At 44.4% G+C, this 16,027-nt stretch overlaps 1 protein-coding gene across 1 annotated transcript in view; it reads left to right on the top strand.

Moving 5' to 3' along the window:
- xylt2 (xylosyltransferase II) overlaps positions 1–16,027 on the top strand; it is a 328,263-nt gene that overhangs the window by 171,457 nt on the left and 140,779 nt on the right. The window lies entirely within an intron of this gene.

The following is a 16,027-nucleotide window of genomic DNA, read 5'->3' as shown; positions in this document are numbered from 1 at the left end:
ACAGTCCATTTAAGGGAGAGACTTTTTTAAGACGATTTAAATTCTCTTTCACATCGTGTTGTTGCGATTCCCAGTCGAACTACTTTTCCCACGAAGAATTTACGAAGATGAAAAATGAAAAGGCTTAAAGGCACTTTACAACACTGTACTCAATCCTTTCTGCTATTTCACAGGGATTAACACAAGCACAGTCAACGAATTCCTTCCGAATGAGGATCAAACAAGGTTGAACCAGTTTCACCGTCGAAATCAACTTTCCTCGATCTTTTAGCTCCCGAACTCCGATCTTCACTCTCCACTGATTCTCAACTAGCAGTACTATAAAGAAATTGCTGGCAATGACCTTTTAAACTTTAGGTATTAAATAAAACTCCCATCTTTCAACTAAACTGCGTCATAACATTAAATCACGCGGTGGCATGAAGTCAACATGGCAAATCCAGCCACGAACTGCCCCTCCTCACAGGGAGGGGTCCTCCTTTTATACCCTGTAAAAAAAACCTGTCACAAAAACCTGTCACATGATCTCTACTGGCGGGAAAATGACGTCACTCCACCATCACAAGACCATTACCTCACGTCCAGTATAGCTTCAACACCTGTCACGTGACAAGTACACCACTGTCACGTGTCACGGGTACGTAACAAGTAACACCCCTTTTGGCAAGTATCACAGTGTGTAAATGCTTTCTGTAGCCAGCTAAGAGTCTTTCAATTCTTGTTTAGGGGATTTTTGCCCATTTTTCCTTGCAAAAGGCTTCTAGTTCTGTGAGATTCTTGGGCCATCTTGCATGCACTGCTCTTCTGAGGTCCATCCACAGACTTTCGATGAAGTTTAGGTCATGGGACTGTGAGGGCCATGGCAAAGCCTTCAGTTTGCTCCTCTTGAGGTAGTCCATTGTGGATTTTGAGGTGTGTTTAGGATCCTGTTGTAGAAGCCATCCTCTTTTCATCTTAAGCTTTTTTTTTTACAGACGGTGTGATGTTTGCTTCCAGAATTTGCTGGTATTTAATTGAATTCATTCCTCCTTCTACCAGTGAAATGTTCCCTGTGCCACTGGCTGCAACACAAGCCAAAAGCATGATCGATCCACCTCTGTGCTTAACAGGGGGTGATTCTGCACCCTTTTTTCTCCAAACGTACCTTTGCTTATTGCAGCCAAGAAGTTCTATTTTAACTTCTTCAGTCTACAGGACTTGTTTCCAAAATGCATCAGGCTTGTTTAGATGTTCCTTTGCAAACTTCTGACGCTGAGTTTTGTGGTGAGGACGCAGGAAAGGTTTTCTTCTGATGATTCTCCCATGAAGGTCATATTTGTGCAGGTGTCACTGCCCAGTAGAACAGTGCACCACTACTCCAGAGTCTGTTAAATCTTCCTAAAGGTCTTTTGCAGTCAAACAGGGGTTTTGATTTGCCTTTCTAGCAATCCTACGAGCAGTTCTCTCTCAGAAAGTTTTCTTGGTCTTCTAGACCTCAACTTGACCTCCACCATTCCTGTTAACTGCCATTTTTTAATTACATTACGAACTGAGGAAACGGCTATCTGAAAACGCTTTGCTATCTTCTTATAGCCTTCTCCTGCTTTGTGGGCATCATTTATTTTAATTTTTAGAGTGCTATGCAGCTGCTTAGAGGAGCCCATGGCTGCTGATTGTTGGGACAAGGTTTGAAGAGTCAGGGTATTTATAAAGCTTTGAAATTTGCATCACCTGGCCTTTCCTAATGATGAATGTGAACAGCCCATGGCCCTAACAAGCTAATTAAGGTCTGAGACCTTGGTAAAGTTATCTGAGAGCTCAAATCTCTTGGGATGCCCAAACTGTTGCATGGTACTCCTTTTCTTTTTTTCACTCTAAAATTGTACAAAACAAAAATATTACACTAATCTTGCTTAAAATGTTGAAAAGAATTTTTCATCTTTAACTTTGTGACTTTTGGAGATCAGTTCATCTTCTACTCACTCAACTATTCATAGTAACAGAAATTTTGACCAGGGGTGCCCAAACTTTTTCATGCCACTGTATGTACTAGACTGGACTACATATCTATTTCTCACCTCACTAGCACATGACAGAGATTGTAAATCTGAGATTACAACTCTGGAAATCCTGCTTTTTAATTCATACGTAGTTCCCTAAAATCACTTCGCAAGGCTTCATCTCTGTTACTTGTTAGCTTAACCTTGTATTTCATCAGAGGTCATACAGGAGTGAGATACACCTGCTAGTGGAATGGTGCCACAGCAACAACCTGGCACTCAAAGTCAGTTAGACAAAAGAGCTGATTGTGGACTGCATGAATGGAAGACGAAGGAACATGTACCAATCCTCATAGAGGGATCAGAAGTGGAGAGATTGAGCAGCTTTGAGTTCCTGGATGTCAAGATCTCTGAGGATCTAACTTGGTCCCGACATATTGATGTAGCCATAAAGAAGGCAAGACAGCTATACTTCATTAGGAGTTTGAAGCGATTTGGCATGTCAACAAATATGCTCAAAAACTTCTATCGTACCTTGGAGAGCATTCTGACAGGCTGCATCACTGTCTGGTATGGAGGGGCTACTGCACAGGACTGAAAGAAGCTGCAGAAGGTTATAAATCTAGTCAGCTCCATCTTGGGCATTAGCCTACAAAGTACCCAGGGCATCTTTAGAAAGCAGTGTCTCAGAAAGGCAGCGTCCATTATTAAAGACCTCCAGCACCCAGGGCATGCCCATTTCTCACTGTTACCATCAGGTAGGAGATACAGAAGCTGAAGACGATTCAGGAACAGCTTCTTCCCCTTCCCCTCTGCCATCTGATTCCTGAATGGACTTTGAAACTTTGGATGCTATCTCACCCTTTTTTAAATATACATTATTACTTTTTTTTGCATGTTTTTTAAATAATTCTAGTCAATATATGTAATTGATTTACTTATTTATTATTGTTTTATTTTATTTATTACTATTTTTCTCTCTCTCTGCTAGATTATGTATTCCATTGAATTGCTGCTACTAAGTTAACAAATTTCACATCACGTGCTGGTGATAAGAAACCTGATTCTGATTCTCCCATAACTTTTTGGTCTATTGGCATTTTAAAGGCTCCATGTTCTTCTGGCTTCCCACTCATCTTTCCCATATTGTCTGCCTTCTCTTTTGCTTTTATGCTTTTCTCCCAGTCCCCTTGTTTGTCAGGGTTGCCTTGATTTTTCTTATGAAATTCTGCTTTGTTTTCTGCATTACTCGCAGACACTCCTACTATGTTACTCCACTGTCTTTCCTGCTAGAGTCGTCTTTGAATGAACTCTTGACAGTTCCTCCCTCCCTCATGCTTATGTCAAGCAACACACAGAAAATGCTGGTGGAATCCAACAGACCAGGCAGCATCTGTAGGAAGAAGTACAGTCAACGTTTCAAGCCGAGACCCTTAGTCAGGACTAACTGAAAGAAGAGATAGTAAGAGATTTGAAAGTAAGAGGGGGAGGGGAGATCTGAAATGATAGGAGAAGACAGGAGGGGGAGGGATGAAGCTAAGAGCTGGAAAGGTGATTGGCAAAAGGGATACATAGCTGGAGAAGGGAAAGGATCATGGGACAGGAGGCCTAGGGAGAAAGAAAGGGGGAGGGGAGCACTAGTGGAGATGGAGAACAGGTAAGGAGTGATTGTGAGAGGGACAGAGAGAGAAAAGAAGAGAGAAAATAAATTAGGGCAACACGAGTGAATCTGCAGATGCTGGAAATAAATAAAAACACAAAATACTGGCAGAACTCAGCAGGCCAGACAGCATCTGTGGGAGGAGGTAGTGACGACGTTTCAGGCCGAAACAGGGTTTCAGCCCGAAATGTCGTCACTACCTCCTCCCATAGATGCTGTCTGGCCTGCTGAGTTCTGCCAACATTTTGTGTTTTTAAATAAATTAGGGATAGGGTAAGAAGGGGGGGGGGGCATTAATGGAAGTTACAGAAATCAATATTCATGCCATCAGGTTGGAGGCTGCCTGGATGGAATATAAGGTGTTGTTCCTCCAACCTGAGTGTGGCTTCATCTTGACAGTAGAGGAGGCCATGTATAGACATATCAGAATGGGAATGAGAAGTGGAATTAAAATGTGTGGCCACTGCTTTCTCTGGCGGACAGAGCGTAGGTGTTCAGCGAAACGGTCTCCCAGTCTGTGTCGTGTCTCACCACTATATAGAAGGCCACATCGGGAGCACCGGACGCAGTATATCACACCAGCCGACTCATAGGTGACGTGTCGTTTTACCTGGAAGGACTGTCAGGGTCCCTGAATGGTGGTGAGGGAGGAAGTGTAAGGGCAGGTGTAGCACTTGTTCAGCTTACAAGGATAAGTGCCAGGAGGGAGATCAGTGGGAAGGGATGGGGGGACGGATAAACAAGGGAGTCGCGTATGAAATGATCCCTGTGGAAAGCAGAAACGGTGGGGGGGGGGGGGGGAAGGGAAAGATGTGCTTGGGTGGTGGGATCCTGTGAGGGAAGTTACGGAGAATTATATGTTGGACCTGGAGACTGGTGGGGTGGTAGGTGAGGACAAGGGGAACCGTATCTCTAGAGGGGTGGTGGGAGGATGGGGTGAGGGCAGATGTGCGTGAAATGGGAGAGATGCGTTTGAGAGCAGAGTTGACGGTGGATGAAGGGAAGCCCCTTTCTTTAAAAAAGGAAGATATCTCCTTCGTCCTGGAACGAAAAGCCTCATCCTGAGAGCAGATGCGGTGGATGGAGGAATTGCGAGGAGGGGATGGCATTTTTGCAAGAGACGGGGTGGGAAGAGGAATACAGTTGGCCCTCCTTATCCGTGGATTCCGCATGCGCAGATTCAACCAACCGCGGATCGGGAAAATCCGGAAGTTTTCTCTCCAGCACTTGTTGTTTGAGCACGTACAGACTATATTTTCTTGTCATTATTCCCTAAACAATACAGTATAACAACTATTTACATAGCATTTACATTGTATTAGGTATTATAAGTAATCTAGAAATGACTTAAAAGTACAGGCAGGAATGAGTTCTGTTCCTGAGTCCATCTTTAAGTCGGATTTGAAGTAGGAACAGGTACATCTGGTATTATTTAGCATCAGTTAGTCAAACGTTTTTCTTAGTATGTAGTACATATTTTACCTTTCTGTGCATATAAAACACTTAAGAAACATACGTATTTCAATAATTAGGTCACTGCGTTGCTTAGAAATAATTGTAGCTTTCATCGGGACAGGGCCTTTCACATGTTCCATTAAAATTGATCCGATTGTTGACTGACTGTAGGCTAACACTTTTCCAATGACTGATGGCGTTTCATCTCTTTCCGATCGCTTTATTACTTCCACCTTATTTTCAATCATGATCGTGATTATTTTCGTGAACAGAAACGCTGTGGATTCAGAGCTGTGTTGCCGGGTCATAATGTCCACTGCACTGAAACATGCTAAATAAAGTCCAGGGTTCCGCTGGGTCCTAAAGACCACTGAACTGACCCAGGTTAAATAAGGGACTTGAGCATCCGCGTTTTTTGGTATCTGCAGGGGGTCTCGGAACCAATCCCCTGCGGATAAGGAGGGTCGACTGTAGTCCAGGTAGCTGTGAGAGTCCGTAGGCTTATAGTAGCTATCAGTAGATAAGCCGTCTCCAGAGATAGAGAGAGAAAGATCAAGAAAGGGGAGGGAGGTGTCGGAAATGGACCAGGTAAATTTGAGGGCAGGGTGAAAACTGGAGACAAAGTTAATGAAGTCAACGAGCTCAGCATGTGTGCAAGAAGCAGCACCAATGCAGTCGTCAATGTAGCGAAGGAAAAGTGAGGGACGGATACCCATATAGGCTTGGAACATGGACTGTTCCACAAAGCCAACAAAAAGGCAGGCATAGCTGGGACCCATATGGGTGCCCATGGCTACACCTTTGGTTTGGAGGAAATGGGAGGTGCCAAAGGAGAAAACATGAGGAAATCTGCAGATGCTGGAAATTCAAGCAACACACACAAAATGCTGGTGGAACACAGCAGGCCAGGCAGCATCTATAGGGAGAAGCACTGTCGACGTTTCGGGCCAAGACCCTTCATCAGGACTAACTGAAAGGAGAGATACTAAGAGATTTGAAAGTAGTGGGGGAGGGAGAAATGCGAAATGATAGGAGAAGACCGGAGGGGGTGGGATGAAGCTAAGAGCTGGAAAGGTGATTGGCGAAAGTGACGCAGAGCTGGAGAAGGGAAAGGATCATGGGACGGGAGGCTTCGGGAGAAAGAAAGGGGGAGGGGGGGAGCACCAGAGGGAGATGGAGAACAGGCAGGGTGATGGGCAGAGAGAGAGAAAAAAAAACAAATATGTCAGGGATGGGGTAAGAAGAGGAGGAGGGGCATTAATGGAAGTTAGAGAAGTCAGTGTTCATGCCATCAGGTTGGAGACTACCCAGCTAGTATTTAAGGTGTTGTTCCTCCAACCTGAGTGTGGATTCATCTTGACAGTAGAGGAGGCCATGGATAGACATATCAGAATGGGAATGGGACGTGGAATTAAAATGTGTGGCCACTGGGAGATCCTGTTTTCTCTGGCGGACCGAGTGTAGGTGTTCAGCGAAACAGTCTCCCAGTCTGCGTTGGGTCTCACCAATATATAAAAGGCCACACCGGGAGCACTGGATGCAGTATACCACACCAGCCGACTCACAGGTGAAGTGTCGCCTCACCTAGAAGGACTGTCTGGGGCCCTGAATGGTGGTGAGGGAGGAAGTGTAAGGGCAGGTGTAGCACTTGTTCTGCTTACAAGGATAAGTGCCAGGAGGGAGATCAGTGGGAAGGGATGGGGGGCACGAGTGGACAAGGAAGTCGCGTAGGGAGCGATCCCTGCGGAAAGCAGAAATGGGGGGAGGGATAGATGTGCTTGGTAGTGGGATCCCATTGGAGGTGGCGGAAGTTACGGAAAATTATACGTTGGACCTGGAGGCTGGTGGGGTGGTAGGTGAGGACAAGGGGAACCCTATCCCGGGTGGAGTGGCGGGCAGATGGGGTGAGGGCAGTTGTGCGGGAAATGGGAGAGATGCGTTTGAGAGCAGAGTTGATGGTGGAAGAAGGGATGCCCTTTTGTTTAAAAAAGGAAGACATCTCCTTCGTCCTGGAATGAAAAGCCTCATCCTGAGAGCAGATGAGGCGGAGACAGAGGAATTGTGAGAAGGGGATAGCATTTTTGCAAGAGACAGGGTGGGAAGAGGAATAGTCCAGGTAGCTGTGAGAGTCTGTAGGCTTATATCAGTAGATATAAGTATAAGTATAAGATATTGGGACCTCTTCTGGGGCAGGCGTGACCTGTTCAAGAAGGACGGGTTACACTTGAATCCTGGGGGGACCAATATCCTAGCGGGGAGGTTTGCTAGGGCTACGGGGCAGACTTTAAACTAGTAAGATGGGGGGGCAGGAATCAATTTGAGGAAACTATGGGAGAGGAGGTTAGTTCACCAGTAGAGCAAGTAAGTAGACAGTGTGTGAGGGAGGAAAGGCAGGTGATGGAGAAGGGATGCGCTCAGCCCGAAGTTGTAGGGGAGAAGAAAGAAAAGGATAATAAATTTGAATGCATTGCTAGGGATGAAAAGAGAGGAGGAGGTGGAGAGTATCTTAAATGTATCTATTTTAATGCTAGGAGCATTGTAAGAAAGGTGGATGAGCTTAAAGTGTGGATTGATACCTGGAATTATGATGTTGTAGCTATTAGTGAAACATGGTTGCAGGAAGGGTGTGATTGGCAACTAAATATTCCTGGATTTAGTTGCTTCAGGTGTGATAGAGTAGGAGGGGCCAGAGGAGGAGGTGTTGCATTGCTTGTCTGAGAAAATCTTATGGCGGTGCTTTGGAAGGATAGATTACAGAGCTCCTCTAGGGAGGCTATTTGGGTGGAATTGAGGAATGGGAAAGGTGTAGTAACACTGATAGGAGTGTATTATAGGCCACCTAATGGGGAGCGTGAGTTGGAAGAGCAAATGTGTAAGGAGATAGCAGATATTTGTAGTAAACACAAGGTGGTGATTGTGGGAGATTTTAATTTTCCACACATAGATTGGGAAGCTCATTCTGTAAAAGGGCTGGATGGTTTAGAGTTTGTGAAATGTGTGCAGGATAGCTTTTTGCAACAATACATAGAAGTACCGACTAGAGATGGGGCAGTGTTGGATCTCCTGTTAGGGAATGCGATAGGTCAGCTGACAGATGTATGTGTTGGGGAGCACTTCGGGTCCAGTGATCACAATAGCATTAGGTTCAATATAATTATGGAGAAGGACAGGACTGGACCTAGAGTTGAGATTTTTGATTGGAGAAAGGCTAACTTTGAGGAGATGCGCAGGGATTTAGAGAGAGTGGATTGGGTCAAGTTGTTTTATGGGAAGGATGTAATAGAGAAATGGAGGTCATTTAAGGGTGAAATTATGAGGGTACAGAATCTTTATGTTCCTGTTCGGTTGAAAGGAAAGGTTAAAGGTTTGAAAGCGCCATGGTTTTCAAGGGATATTAGAAACTTGGTTCAAAAAAAGAGGGATGTCTACAATAGATATAGGCAGCATGGAGTAAAGGAATTGCTCGAGGAATATAAAGAATGTAAAAGGAAACTTAAGAAAGAGATTAGAAAAGCTAAAAGAAGTTACGAGTTTGGTTTGGCAAATAAGGTGGAAGTAAATCCGAAAGGCTTCTACAGTTATATTAAAAGCAAGAGGATAGTGAGGGATAAAATTGGTCCCTTATAGAATCAGGGTGGTCAGCTATGTGTGGAGCCGAGGGAGATGGGAGAGATTTTGAACGATTTCTTCTCTTCGGTATTCACTAAGGAGAAGGATATTGAATGGTGTAAGGTGTGGGAAACAAGTAAGGAAGTTATGGAACCTATGACAATTAAAGAGGTGGAAGTACTGGCGCTTTTAAGAAATTTAAAAGTGGATAAATCTCTGGGTCCTGACCGGATATTCCCCAGGACCTTGAGGGAAGTTTGTGTAGAGATAGCAGGAGCTCTGACGGAGATCTTTCAGATGTCATTAGAAACGGGGATTGTGCCGGAGGATTGGCGTATTGCTCATGTGGTTCCATTGTTTAAAAAGGGTTCTAGAAGTAAGCCTGGCAATTATAGACCTGTCAGTTTGACATCAGTGGTGGGTAAATTAATGGAAAGTATTCTTAGAGATAGTATTTATAATTATCTGGATAGACAGGATCTGATTAGGAGTAGCCAGCATGGATTTGTGCGTGGAAGGTCATGTTTGACAAACCTTATTGAATTTTTTGAAGAAGTTACGAGGAATGTTGACGAGGGTAAGGCAGTGGATGTAGTCTATATGGACTTCAGCAAGGCCTTTGACAAAGTTCCACATGGAAGGTTAGTTAAGAAGGTTCAGTCGTTAGGTATTAATGCTGGAGTAATAAAATGGATTCAACAGTGGCTAGATGGGAGATGCCAGAGAGTAGTGGTGGATAATTGTTTATCGGGATGGAGGCCGGTGACTAGCGGGGTGCCTCAGGGATCTGTTTTGGGCCCAATGTTGTTTGTAATATACATAAATGATCTGGATGATGGGGTGGTAAATTGGATTAGTAAGTATGCTGATGATACTAAGGTAGGAGGTGTTGTGGATAATGAGGTGGGTTTTCAAAGCTTGCAGGGAGATTTATGCCGGTTAGAAGAATGGGCTGAACGTTGGCAGATGGAGTTTAATGCTGAGAAGTGTGAGGTTCTACATTTTGGCAGGAATAATCCAAATAGAACATACAGGGTAAATGGTAGGGCATTGAGGAATGCAGTGGAACAGAGAGATCTAGGAATAACAGTGCATAGTTCCCTGAAGGTGGAGTCTCATGTAGATAGGGTGGTGAAGAAGGCTTTTGGAACGCTGGCCTTTATAAATCAGAGCATTGAGTACAGAAGTTGGGATGTAATGTTAAAATTGTACAAGGCATTGGTAAGGCCAAATTTGGAATATTGTGTACAGTTCTGGTCACCGAATTATAGGAAAGATATCAATAAATTAGAGAGAGTGCAGAGACGATTTACTAGGATGTTACCTGGGTTTCAGCACTTAAGTTACAGAGAAAGGTTGAACAAGTTAGGTCTCTATTCATTGGAGCGTAGAAGGTTGAGGGGGGGATTTGATCGAGGTATTTAAAATGTTGAGAGGGATAGATAGAGTTGACGTGAATAGGCTGTTTCCATTGAGAGTAGGGGAGATTCAAACGAGAGGACATGATTTGAGAGTTAGGGGGCAAAAGTTTAAGGGAAACACGAGGAGGTATTTCTTTACTCAGAGAGTGATAGCTGTGTGGAATGAGCTTCCTGTAGAAGTAGTAGAGGCCAGTTCAGTTGTGTCATTTAAGGTAAAATTGGATAGGTATATGGACAGGAAAGGAGTGGAGGGTTATGGGCTGAGTGCGGGTAGGTGGGACTAGGTGAGATTAAGAGTTCGGCATGGACTAGGAGGGCCGGAATGGCCTGTTTCCATATAACCATATATGGTTATATTAGTATATCAGTAGATAAGCCGTCTCCAGAGATGGAGACAGAAAGATCAAGAAAGGGGGAGGGAGCTGTCGGAAATGGACCAGGTAAATTTGAGGGCAGGGTGAAAGTTGGAGGCAAAGTTAATAAAGTCAACGAGCTCAGCATGCGTGCAGGAGGCAGTGCCAATGCAGTCGTCGATGTAGCAAAGGAAAAGAGGGGGACGGATACCCGTATAGAGTTGGAACATGGTCGATGTAGCCAAAGGAGAAATGATTAAGAGTAAGGACTAATTTTGCTAGACGGAGGAGAGTGGTGGTAGAGGGGAACTGCTTAGGTCTGGAATAAAAGAAGCAGAGAGCTTTGAGGAGTTTCATATGAAGAAAGACTGGATCGACTAGGCTTATACTCGCTGGAATTTAGAAGATTCAGGGGGGGATCTTATTGAAACGTATAAAATTCTAGAGGGATTGGACAGGCTAGATGCAGGAAGATTGTTTCCGATGTTGGGGAAGTCCAGAAGGAGGGGGTCGCAGTTTAAGGATAAAGGGGAAGACTTTTAGGACCAAGATGAGGAAAAACTTCTTCACACAGAGAGTGGTGAATCTGTGGAATTCTCTGCCACAGGAAGCAGTTGAGGCTGGTTCATTGGCTATATTTAAGAGGAAGTTAGATATGGCCCTTTTGGCTAAAGGGATCAGGGGGTATGGAGAGAAAGCAGGTACAGGGTTCTGAGTCGGTTGATAAGCCATGATCTTACTGAATGGCGGTGCAGGCTCGAAGGGCCGAATGGCCTACTCCTGCACCTATTTTCTATGTTTCTATATAAGTACTGAACATCCATGGTAAAAATAAGGTGGTGGGGGCCAAGGAACTTAAAATCATTGAAAAAATTCAAAGCACGAGAAGTGTCACGAACATAGGTGGGAAGGGATTGCAAAAGGGGGGATAAAACAGTGTAGAGGTATGCAGAAATGAGTTTGGTGGAGCAGCTGAGACAATGGGTCTACCTGGACAGGCAGGTTTGTGGATCTTGGGTAGGAGGTAGAAACGGGAAGTGCAGGGGTGTGGGAACTATGAGGTTGGTGGCAGTGGATGGGAGATAGTCAGAGCTGATAAGGTTGGTGATAGTGTGGGAGGCAATGGTCTGGTGCTGCTTGGTAGGGTCATGATTGAGGGGTAAATAAGAGGAGGTATCAGCGAGTTGTCGCTGTGCCTCGGCCAGGTAGATCTCAGTACGCCAGACTACAACAGCACCCCCCTTATCAGCGGGTTTTATAGTGAGGTTGGGATTGGTGCAGAGGGAGCAGAGAGTAGAGCGTTTGGAAGGAGTGAGGTTGGAATTGGAACAGGGTGTGGTGAAGTTGAGACGGTTGATGTCCCGTTGACAGTTAGCAATAAAGAGATCTAGAGCAGGCAGAAGACAGAGCGGGGTGTCCATGAAGAGGAAGTGGGTTGAAGACGGGAGAAGGGGTCATCGGTCAGGGTGGGAGAGTCCTTGCCGAAGAAGTAGGCTCGAAGATGGAGCCAGCGGAAGAAGAGTTCAGTGTCATGGCACACGCGGAACTCACTGAGGTGTGGGCAAAGGGGGACAAAAGTGAGGCCCTTACTGAGGACAGAGCGCTCAGCCTCAGAGAGTTGAAGGTCGGAGGGGATGGTAAAGACCCGGCACAGATGAGAGCTGGGATCCGAGGGGGTAGGGAAGCTGGTAGTGTCAGTGGAGAGGGGAGGGTTGGGGTGAGAGGAAGATGGAGCCTCTGAGGGCTCAAAAACTGACGATGGGATCTGAGGGAGAGGGGATTGCAGAGTGGTGGTGGGAGAAGGGGAGACAGGAGTCACAATCCCAGCATGTGAAGACCCGGCCTGGAGTTCAAGGCTGGAGTCACAGTTGGAGGCTGCGCAATCACTTTGAAGGTGTCCATGGTCGTTGGAACCCACATTGATGGCGCTGGAATCCAGGTTTTGAATATGCCCTGGGTTGGTGGGGCCGCCGAGATCGACAGTGGGGGCTGTGATCCAAAGTTCATGCCTGCTAGCGTAGGAACCGGCAGGCTCTGAGATCTGTAGATAATATCTTGTGGTCCTTGCCATTGATCTCTGTAACTTTCGTGAATGCCCCCCTCCTCTTCTTATCCCATCCCTTATCTATTTATTTATTTATCTATCTATCTATCTATCGATCGTCATTATCATTATTTATTTATTTATTTCCCTCCTTTTTTTCTCTTCTTTTCTCTCTCTGTCCCTCTCACAATCACTCCTTGCCTGCTCTCCATCTCCCCCTGGTGCTCCCCTCCCCCTTTCTTTCTCCCTAGGCCTCCTGTCCCATGATCCTTTCCCTTCTCCAGCTCTGTATCACTTTCACCAATCACCTTTCCAGCTCTTAGCTTCATCCCTCCCCCTCCTGTCTTCTCCTATCATTTTGGATCTCCCCTCTCCCTCCTACTTTCAAATCTCTTACTATCTCTTCTTTCAGTTAGTCCTGATGAAGGGTCTTGTAACTGTTAAATCTAAAATTTCATGAAAGCTATTGATTTCCCCAAGATCATTTCGGGTTAACTCCTTTCATACTTGCAAAAAGGAAATTGGTATCAATGTCAGAATAAAAGACACCATTTTTGTTGTGATTTCCCTCACATTCTTCTCTCCAACCTTCTCTCTCTGACCTACTTTTCTTTCCTATTTTGCTCCTCACACTGTTCTTTTTTTATTTACAACTTGTCTTGATTGCCAGTTGCTGTACTCTAATATCTTCCCTCCATATCTCTCCTATCCTTTCTTTTTTATTTCCTGCCTCTCCTAACCTAACTCACATTGGCAAAATAGTACAACTGTGGCTGACAAGGGTAGTCAAAGCTAATGCAAAAGCAAAAGAGAGGACATACAACAAAGCAAAAAAATTAGCAGGAAGATGGAGGATTGGGAAGCTTCTAAAAACCTCCAGAGAGCAACTAAAAGAACCATTAGGAGGAAAAAGATGAAATATGAAAGCAAGCTAGCAAACAATATCAAAGTGGATGGTAAAAGTTCTTTTCAAGTATGTAAAAAATAAAAGATGAGATGGATATAGGACGACTAGAAAATGAGGCTGGAGAAATAATAATGGGGGACAAGGAGATGGCAGATGAATGAAATGAGTATTTTGCATCAGTCTTCACTGTGGAAGACACTAGCAGTCTGCTAGATGTTGAAGAGTGTGGAGGAAGAGAAGTGAGTGCAGTTACTATTACAAGGGAGAAGTGCTCAAAGACCCGAAAGACCTAAGGGTACGTAAGTCACTCAGACCAGATGAACTGTCCTCTGGGGTTCTTAAAGAGAGAGCGGTAGAGAATGTGGAGGCATTAGAAATTATCTTTCAAAAATCATTGGACTCTGGTATGGTGCCAGAGGAATGGAAAATTGCAAATGTCACTCCACTCTTTAAGAAAGGAGGAAGGCAGCAGGAAGAAAATTATAGGCCAGTTAGCCTGACCCCAGTGGTTGGGAAGATGTTGGAGTCAATTGTTAAGAATGAAGTTATGGAGTACTTGGTGACACAGGACAAGATAGGAAAATCTTGCCTGAGAAAGCTGTTGGAATTCTTTAAGGAGATTGCAAGTACGATAGATAAAGAGGATGTAGTGGATGTTGTGTATTTGGTCTTTCAGAAGGCCTTTGACATGGTTAGATCATTATTTGATTGGTAGCAGGCAGTGCGTGGGAATAAAAGGATCCAGTGACTAGTGGTGTCCGCAGGGGTCTGTGTTGGGACTGCTTCTTTTCATGCTATATATAGATTTAGATGATGGAATCCTTTGTTGCCAAGTTTGCAGATGATACAAAGATTGGTGGAGAGGCAGGTAGTGTTGAGGAAACAGGTAGACTGCAAAAGGACTTACACAGATTAGGAAAATAGGCAAGAAAATGGTAAATGAAATACAATGTTGGAAAATGCATGGCAATGCATTTTGGTAGTAGAAATAAATGTGCAGACTATTTCCTAAAAGGGGAGAAGATCTAAAAATCTGAGATGTAAAGGGTCTTGGGAGTCCTTGTGTAGAATACCTTAAAGGTTAGCTTGCAGGTTGAGTCTGGTGAGGAAGGCAAAAGCAATGATAGCATTCATTTCAAGAGATCTAGAATACAAGAGCAGGGATATAATGCTAAGGATTTATAAGGCACTGATGAGGTCTCACCTTGAGTATTATGAACAGTTTTGGCCTCCTCATCTAAACAAAGGTGTGCAGGCATTTGAGATGGTTCAGAGCAGGTTCACAAGGATGATTCCGGGAATGAAAGGGTTATCATACGAGGAATGTTTGATGGTTCTGGGTCTGTACTCACTGGAATTCAGAAGGATGAGGGGGCATTGAAACCTTTCCAATGTTGAAAGGCCTAGAAAAGTAGAAGCGGAAAGGTTGTTTCCCATGGTGGGGAGTTTAGGACAAGAGGGTACAACCTCAGGATAGAGTGGTGTCCATTTAAAACAGATGTGGAGTAATTTCTTTAGCCATAGGGTGGTGAATTTGTGGAATTTGTTACCACAGGCAGCTGTGGAGAGAGACCAGGTTGTTGGGTGTATTTAAGGCAGAGCTTTGTATGTTCTTGATTGGGCAAAGAAGGCCGGGGAGTGGGGCAGGAAAAGGAGCAGCCATGATTGAATGGAGGAGCATACTTGAAGGGCCAAATGGCCTACTTCTGCTCCTATGTCTTATGGCCTTATAGTCTGATCCCTCTCTGTAGTATTGCCTTGGCGCTCTTGGTGGCTTGAGTAAGTGGCTACATTTTAATGTGTCATCAGGTTATTAACCACAGAAACATCATGAATCAATATCACAAACAATCACTGGATGGACATTCAGGAATAGGAGCTTTTCTACATCAATGATTACTGGTCCCATTAATCTTGCAGCTTAGTTCAGCTAATCATACATTAGGCAGAAATAACAAGATTTGCACTGTATGTAACCTGATGTGGTACTTGCCCAAGGAGAGGATTGATTACAAACAACGTGAAAAATTTTTTATTCCCCAATAATAAGTTTTTTTAATTGACATACAGCATGGAATAAGCCTTTCTGGCCCTTCAAGCTGCACAGCCTAGAAGTCCCTGATTTACCGTAGATTCCGGACTACAGAGCGCACCTGATTAAAAGCCGCTGGCTCTAATTTTAGAAATAAAATCAATTTTTTACTTGTAAAGGCCGCACCGGATTTTCGGCCGCAGGTGTCCCACGTTGTAATATGAGATATTTACACAGAAAGATATTACACGTGAGGATTTTTTAACTTTTAATTAAATCCATATGGTAACAAAAACAAATACATATTGCAAATGCTTTTTTTCGAACCGTGCCCGTAACGCGGCTACTTTTAAATATACGTTGCGTATACTTCTTTACTGAACAACATTCCAATATCTCCTAACGACTGGTAAAAAATATATATACTGCAGCCTACCAGGAAAAGTTATTGATCGCCTTTAACTTAAAAGCAGCGTTTTCGCTCCGCCGCTCCCCCCCGCTGTCCCGTTTATCGCAAACCGGTATCCCACAAGACGCGGCGAAACCGGGTGTGACGTCATAGCATCC

The sequence above is a fragment of the Hemitrygon akajei genome, chromosome 22 (assembly GCF_048418815.1).
Source record: "Hemitrygon akajei chromosome 22, sHemAka1.3, whole genome shotgun sequence".
NCBI classification, from domain to species: Eukaryota; Metazoa; Chordata; class Chondrichthyes; order Myliobatiformes; family Dasyatidae; genus Hemitrygon; species Hemitrygon akajei.
The sequence above is the reverse complement of the archived record's forward strand: the minus strand, read 5'-3'. Positions and strand labels throughout refer to the sequence as shown.